At 35.6% G+C, this 7,254-nt stretch overlaps 1 long non-coding RNA gene across 1 annotated transcript; it reads left to right on the top strand.

Annotated features, from left to right (window-relative positions):
- The first annotated feature begins 5,155 nt into the window (after window positions 1–5,155).
- Window positions 5,156–6,458, top strand: LOC121219069 (uncharacterized). Its single transcript, XR_005915659.1, has 2 exons — window positions 5,156–5,772; window positions 5,943–6,458. It is a non-coding gene; the product is annotated as an uncharacterized lncRNA (long non-coding RNA).
- Window positions 6,459–7,254: the final 796 nt, after the last annotated feature.

A 7,254-nucleotide genomic window follows, 5' to 3' on the forward strand; every position in this document is an offset into this window, starting at 1 on the left:
TGTTGCTAGTGCATCCCAAGAAGTAATTAATCTGACAGGTAGTCCAAAAAACCAAGTACGGGCTCTTCCTGTAAGGAATAAGGAAATAATTGCATCTTTAAGGCCTCATCAAGAACGCTTTGATGACTAAAGGAAGCACAGATCAAGAAAAAGGATTTAAGAAGTTCTCTCACATCTTCATGTGGTAGTCTAGCATATTGTCTACTTGCTTGAGTTCAAAATTCCCAGCATAGATTGCTGGCCTAACAACTCCTGGTTGTGAATCATCCAAGATATGTACTCCAAAATCTTGTCTGTGACAACAATGGGTTATTAACATTATACTGTTGCATCAGGGGTATGGCTACATTGTTTCCTGGTAAAGCCATATTTCTTTGTTCTCGAAGTCTACTCCGAATAGTCCTTTCAATTTTTCGATCAAAATTGACAAGAAAATCCATATTTCTTCGGGTCATAAAACACCTACAATGAAGTTAAAGAAATAGAAACAAAGAAAATCTAGTTAGTAAATACTAAATATTATATAAGGAAAATAAAATGCAAAAACACACAACCAAAAATTAACATCACACAAACGCCATCCCCAACAACGGCGCCAAAAACTTGATCGGTTTTTTATGTCATAGCAAGAATGTGCAAGCGTACACTATCAATACAAGTATAGTAGATAGATGTGAGTTTGTCGAATATTGATCCCAGAAAGATGGTAGTCTTTTGTCTATTAATGTCGATGTACAACTAGATAGAAATGAGATAAATTGTGAGAATAGTTATCAATGTAATAAATTTTAAAAAATAAAATAAAATATGATAATGACAATCAGGGATCCCCAACATGAATCTTCAGCAGAATACTAAATGCTCACAAGGTATAAAAAGATAGGTGATTGTCGAAGCAATAAAGTTCAATATATATCTTACCCAGTGTCACTCCCTTATTTAATCTGAGACTTAAACATGCATACTAACCTTACCTTTCGATGATGGCAATATGACACTATTAAGAACAAGTGGACTAAATTCCTCTAATCCTCACTCAACTTCCATTGTAATGCTTGTTGGCTCAAGCTGTCATTGCACTTTCCAGTGTCAGTGACTGCAATAACAATTCCGTGTTAAAAAACATTTAAACCCCAAGATTAAACAATAAAAGCAAGATTCAATAAGATAAAATTTAACTAAGAATTCATGTGTATTTCTGTACAAATAGAAATAAGAGAGTACTCACCAGCATTTAGAAAGAAATAAAAAAGAATCGAATGGAGACTACTATCCCTAGACAACTCGACTGAATCTCTCTATTCCCTCTTGTCTCGCACTTAGGTCTCCTCGTTAGGAGCTAGTCTGCATCTAGTTTTCACGTTGGCTCACCCATGAGAGGCTTAAGCTGCCATGGTCACAAGTTTCAAGGTAGGATGATAAAGATTATGATGAAGAGAAAAAAGCTCCATTTTTCTTCTCACATCCACCTTTTATGTCCTCCTCCAACAATACAGCTATCCTTTCCTCAAAATTATTTTGTCCTTGTACGTACTGGTTAGTTATACCAAACTAGACAGTTCACACAGTTTTGGTTCTTATCCGAACAGCTATCAGGTGCAAAGGTAATTCTAGACGCAATCTGGAATTAACTCATGCAGTGACATTGCGGGCAATTGTCAGGTGTGGTGACAATTCTAAATGCAATCTGGGATTAACTCATGCAGCAGCATTAATGCAATAAGATAGCAAAATTCAGGATAAAATATTCTAAGATTCACTGGGTTATAAAATTTAATTTACTAAACTGAAAATGCTAAAATGTATGCTAAGGATAACTAAATGGGAACAATTTAACCAATAAGTAAGGGGGAAAACCTATGTTCTTTCTAGTGCTACCAGTTTCCTTGTTTCAAACCTCTAGATGGACTAAATCATTTCCCTTCTCTCTCATTTATCAGTATTGAATAAGACACTAAACTAATACAATGAATAATAAAATCCACCCATGAATTAGCAAAACCCATTTTTAGCAGCATTTGGCTCATAAAATACCATTTTACCCAATCGTATGCTTTACTAATATCCAACTTCAACGCCAGAAACCTCTTTCTTCTTGTTCTTTCTTACTTAAATGTATGAGGGACCTCATAAGCAAGAAGTACGTTATCTGTAATCAATCTGCCCAATACAAAAGCACTTTGGGCCTCGTCTATACAAATATCAAAAACTTGTTGAAGACGATTTACAACAGTTTTTAAAACTAATTTATAGAACACATTACAAAGACTTATAGGCCTAAAATTAGATAGATTCGTAGGCTGTGAAACTCTCGGAATCAACACAAATTTGTGGCATTTAATGGTTCCAAAGACATACTTTCATTTAGAATTTTGACATAGAATTCGCCCACATCAGATTTGATAATATGCCAAAACTACTTGTAACAAATCGCTGAAAACCTGTCATTCCTCTACTTTTGTTGGACCCATCCCTTTTAAAGTAGCATAAATCTCCTCAGCAGAATACTTAGCCATAAGCATTTGATTCATATCATTAGTTATTTTCCACTCCAACCCCAATAAAATATGCTCCACGTTTCCCGCCCCTTTCGTAGAAAAGAGATTTTCAAAATAATTTCGAGCAACAACCTCCATTTCGCTCTTTACACTTTTAGGCCCTCTCATCTCATCCTCCAACCTCTAAATTCGGTTTATATGTCTTCATTGCAATGAAAATCTATGGGAAAATGTTGTATTCCTATCCCCCATTTTCATCCAATTTGCTCGGCCTTTTTGTTCTCAATACACTTCTTTTTTCATCTCCCAATTAAGATGAAGTTTCACTTCAATGATCTCAACAATCGTGTCATCATCTCTTTCCTCTTCGGGTAAAACCTTTAATTTTTAATTTAAAATATTTGTGACCCCCTTCCGTTTTTCTTTAATGCTATTTTCTCATACCTGCTATGCATCTGTAAGCACCCCTAATTTCACCAAAACATCACTCGTGGTTGACTCCCAAACCCGATGAACCAAGTCTTCACATGAGTCTTCCAGAATCCACCACGCTTCAAATCAAAACTTTCTACATCCTCCCCATTTTTCATAGATTGAACTTTTGAATTAGAAGAGGGCAATGATTCGAAAAAGAATAGGGCAAATGCTCAATTGAATATTCTGGAAACATAGTCAACCAATGTGAATTGACCACCCCTCTATCCAAACATTTTCTTATATTCATCTCATGTAGATTCCTTCTCTCCCAAGTAAACCAAGGCCCCGAAAAACCTCCATCCATTAGCTCACAATCATCTAAAGCCTTTCGAAAACCTTACATGCATCTTTCCTCCCTAGGTATTCCTCTAGCCTTTTAATGAAAGTATAAGATCTCATTAAAGTCACCACAAACAATCTAAAGGGAATCATCATTTCTCCTTAACCGCTTTAGAGACCAACTATCCTTTCTATTCTTGACATCCGAAGCTCCATAAAACCTCGTTAATCTCCACTTCAAATTCTCCTCTACTTCATGCATATCTGCATCTATATGATTTTTAGAGAAACTATGAATATTAATCAACTCATCCCCATTTCATGCCAAACGAAGTCCCCCTAGAACCATCCACATCAACATCTAGCCTATTATTAACACCACATTTTTATCGAACCTTCTTCATTCTCTTTTCATCTAATTTTGACTCCATTAAGAATACAATATAGATATTGATAACCTTCAACATAAACCAAAGCCTTCAAGTAGCCCATGTCTCCCCAATCCGCGGACATTCCAACATACGATTTTTATTACGCCTAGTTGGCCTACCCCTTTGCAGCCGCCAATAATTGATTAGGTTGAGCCTTTTGTTACTCAGCCAAAGCTCTTGCTGAATTAGTTAAGTCTGAAACAATAGGAGCCACCAAAACTATTCTGGGATTTTTTTCCTTCCACATACACAATTTGGTCTTCTTCAAAATCATGCTCCATGCTATTTCGGCCTAATCCACCATAGGTGCTAAATTGGTTCCCCGTATCATGATTTGGATGTCCTTCCGAATTAAATCCTAGCACCGTATTTATATTGTTCCACATTTCACTTCTAAATTCACTTCTTTAATTACTCCTTGATCCTTTCGCGTTCCAAAAACTTTCATTAGAGGCATCACCCCCTCCTCACATAGCCAAACACTATTCACTATAGATGCTCGCTTTGACTGTGCTTTTAGGGATAGATCCTACCAAAATTCTGAAATATCTCCTCCTTAACGCAATCGAAGTAGACAGAATTTATCATTGTTGCCCAAACATCCACAATAGAAACAAAAAAGAGTGAGTTTCTCATAACAAAAATTCACTTAAGTGAATTTTGATGACGAAAGTGTTATCTTTTTTCTTCTCTTCAGTGGGTTCTTCACATCAATTTCCACTCGAATCCTTAGATAACCCTTCAAACCACGATTTATCTGTTTAGAATCATATTCTAAAAATTTCCCAATAAAGGTACCCAATTGTATGGCTATAGATTCTGAAAAGAATCCCAGATGTAAATCATGAATATTCACCCAAAAAGGAGAAAAAACCAAAGGGACCTGCAGTGGTTCCTCGTCCTTCTCCAAACAGTGAATAATCAACAGATGATTATTGAACGTCCAAGGAGATCCCTGAACCACCCGATCCACATCCATTCCATTGAAGAACTTGAACAAAAATCTCTTCACACCCAGATCTAAATCTAAACCCTACCTAGCGGATGCCACAAATTAATCATCATGTCCTTTATTGCCTAAAAATGAACAATACTTACTGTTAGGAAGCAGCCAGCCAAACAATGTTCATAGGCCGAATTTTGCACCCCCAGATCAATCGGCAAAGACAATGCATCTTTTTCTTCTCCATCCTCAATATTCAATCCTGCCAACTCATCCTCCATGGCAGCATACTTCCACACTTCAGATCAATCAAACAAATAATAAAGAGATAGAGGAACAAAAACACAATACGTGCTATAGAGAGCAAACTTTAAGAAAATAAAATTTTTAGTCATTGTTATATTCCTACTACAACTTGAACTTGATGGACCCTCTGTTGGGTCCCACTTATTATGGATTCAGTTGGACCTTTTATTGGGCTTTACCTCCTATTAATACCACAAGATACTAAGTGGATTCTTCTCCACACAAAACACTAATATGCTTATCCCTTTACCATCCAACTCTCGGCTTTAGAATGGGTGAAGTGGCCTTATTCAACATTGCCCCCTCTTCTAGTTCACAGTATCAACAATGGTGCAGTGAGCATAGACCAAACACCATGCCAACTATCTTGTTTGTTTCCTTGATGGGTTCTTTGTTGCATGGTTAATTGGTTTTGGAAGTTCGGTAGTGGAAGGTTGTTGGAATTGCTGTGATTAACCTCATTCTATTGAATAAGCGTCTTTTTGAAGTGCTTTTGGAAGAGTGGAAATATTAGATTGTAGTCTCATAATTCCAAAGGTGAAGGATCAAGTTCTTAGACCAATTTTCCCAATTTGACTGTGAGGAATGTTGGTTCTCGGTGGCAAGTGTATTTGCCTTTTCTTTCTTTTCTTTTCTTTTTTCTTTTTTTTTTTTTTTGAGAAGGCTGGTTGGGGCGAAATACTACAGTTAAGGGTCTTGTTGGTTCTTCTCAAGGTTCTTAAAAAGTGGTGAACTTGTTGTTAAGGCGTTTGATTGTTTTGGTTCGACCATGAGATGATTTTGTTCTAGGAACTCAAATCCACTTCTTGTCGAATCAAACCTGAAGCTTTTGTGTTGGGTTTGTTTTCCTATTCTCTTCTTGTTTTTTGTCGTTGCCTTGAGTGCTTCATTAATTGTCAAGCCGGTGTAATGTTGTTCCCACTGAGACATTTTTAATTGTTGTAACGCATGGCTCGTTATTTAATCCCCATCAAGATTCTGAATACATATGCTTGTGTATCCATGCAGGAAGTAGAAAATTGATTGGTGTGTTTTGCTGCTCTGTTTTCGGGGCTGGAAAGGGCAATATTGTGAGATTGGTTCTTGGAAATTTATGATATAGGTGTAATTACAAGAATCTATTTTGCATGTTTAGTTGGATAACGTGAAATCCTTGATGCATGATGCGGTTTTCTGGTATAATTCGCTATTTTGATTGATTAAGTCCTACATTTTTTCGGTTATTGTTTTGCCCTGAGTTTGCTCTTTCTGATATAGTTGCTGTTTGAAGTTGTGGAATGTGCGCCGACCAATTCATATGGCTTCTATACATTTTATCTTTTGTTTCTTATCTGACTGATGATAATGAATAAGACGCATGGCCGACCGTTTCTGGAAATTGGTCAATATTTATACAATGCGTCCTTTTTTCTTTTTTAAGAAATTAGTACAGGATACTAATTGTGGAGGTTCTCTTTTAACATAAGTACCCCTAACCTATATTTGGGGATTTAGTCACATAATAATAATTATTTTTTATTTGGATGCATGAATTCCATAAAATGATAATTGTTGTTGCTTTTGGCTTTTATTATAAGTTTCATGATCTTCTATGTGTCTTGTGCCTCTCTACTTTTTACCATTTTTGCTTTCCATTATTTACCTCATATATGCTGCTACCTACGAGATGATGCATGTTCTCACATCATCATCACCAACTCAGAATTAGCTCTCCGACCAGTTGATATTAGACCACTTGCAAATCGCAAAGCGAAGGTATTTTTACATTTGTAAAACCAAAGTTTGGTTTCCATTATCATATACACTTAAACATGGATATAATTTATAATCATTAATTTGGTGTCACGTTCGTAAGAGTATTTTATCAATTCTTGATTTTTGGTACTTGTTTTTTTTTTAGATGGAGTCTATAATAGAAATATACCTATTTTGATAAAACTATCAAATTATTTGGATTTTTCCCAAAAGTTATGGAATCGAGTTTTCTTACTATATTCTTTTAGGAGTTTAAATATATTACCAACGATTTAGAAAAAAAGTTAAAATAATCAAATTTAATTTTAGAAATTTTCATGGTGTTAGAATTTGAGCTTCTTTACCGGAATTTCCTTCTTGTCGGTTTTACATGCTTCTTCTTTTTTACACTCTTTTTCTTTAATATGAGAGTTCAAAGTTCAAGCGCACATGTTAAGAATCAACTATTGGGGGTCCTATAAGTGCGTTGCAGTATTCTTTCATTTTGAGAAGTAACTTGTTATTCTTTTACTTAGAGAAGTAATTTGCTCCAATATTTTGCTCCTTTAGTCAAAGGCTTGTTCAT

This window comes from Gossypium hirsutum, chromosome D07, assembly GCF_007990345.1.
Source record: "Gossypium hirsutum isolate 1008001.06 chromosome D07, Gossypium_hirsutum_v2.1, whole genome shotgun sequence".
NCBI classification, from domain to species: domain Eukaryota; kingdom Viridiplantae; phylum Streptophyta; class Magnoliopsida; order Malvales; family Malvaceae; genus Gossypium; species Gossypium hirsutum.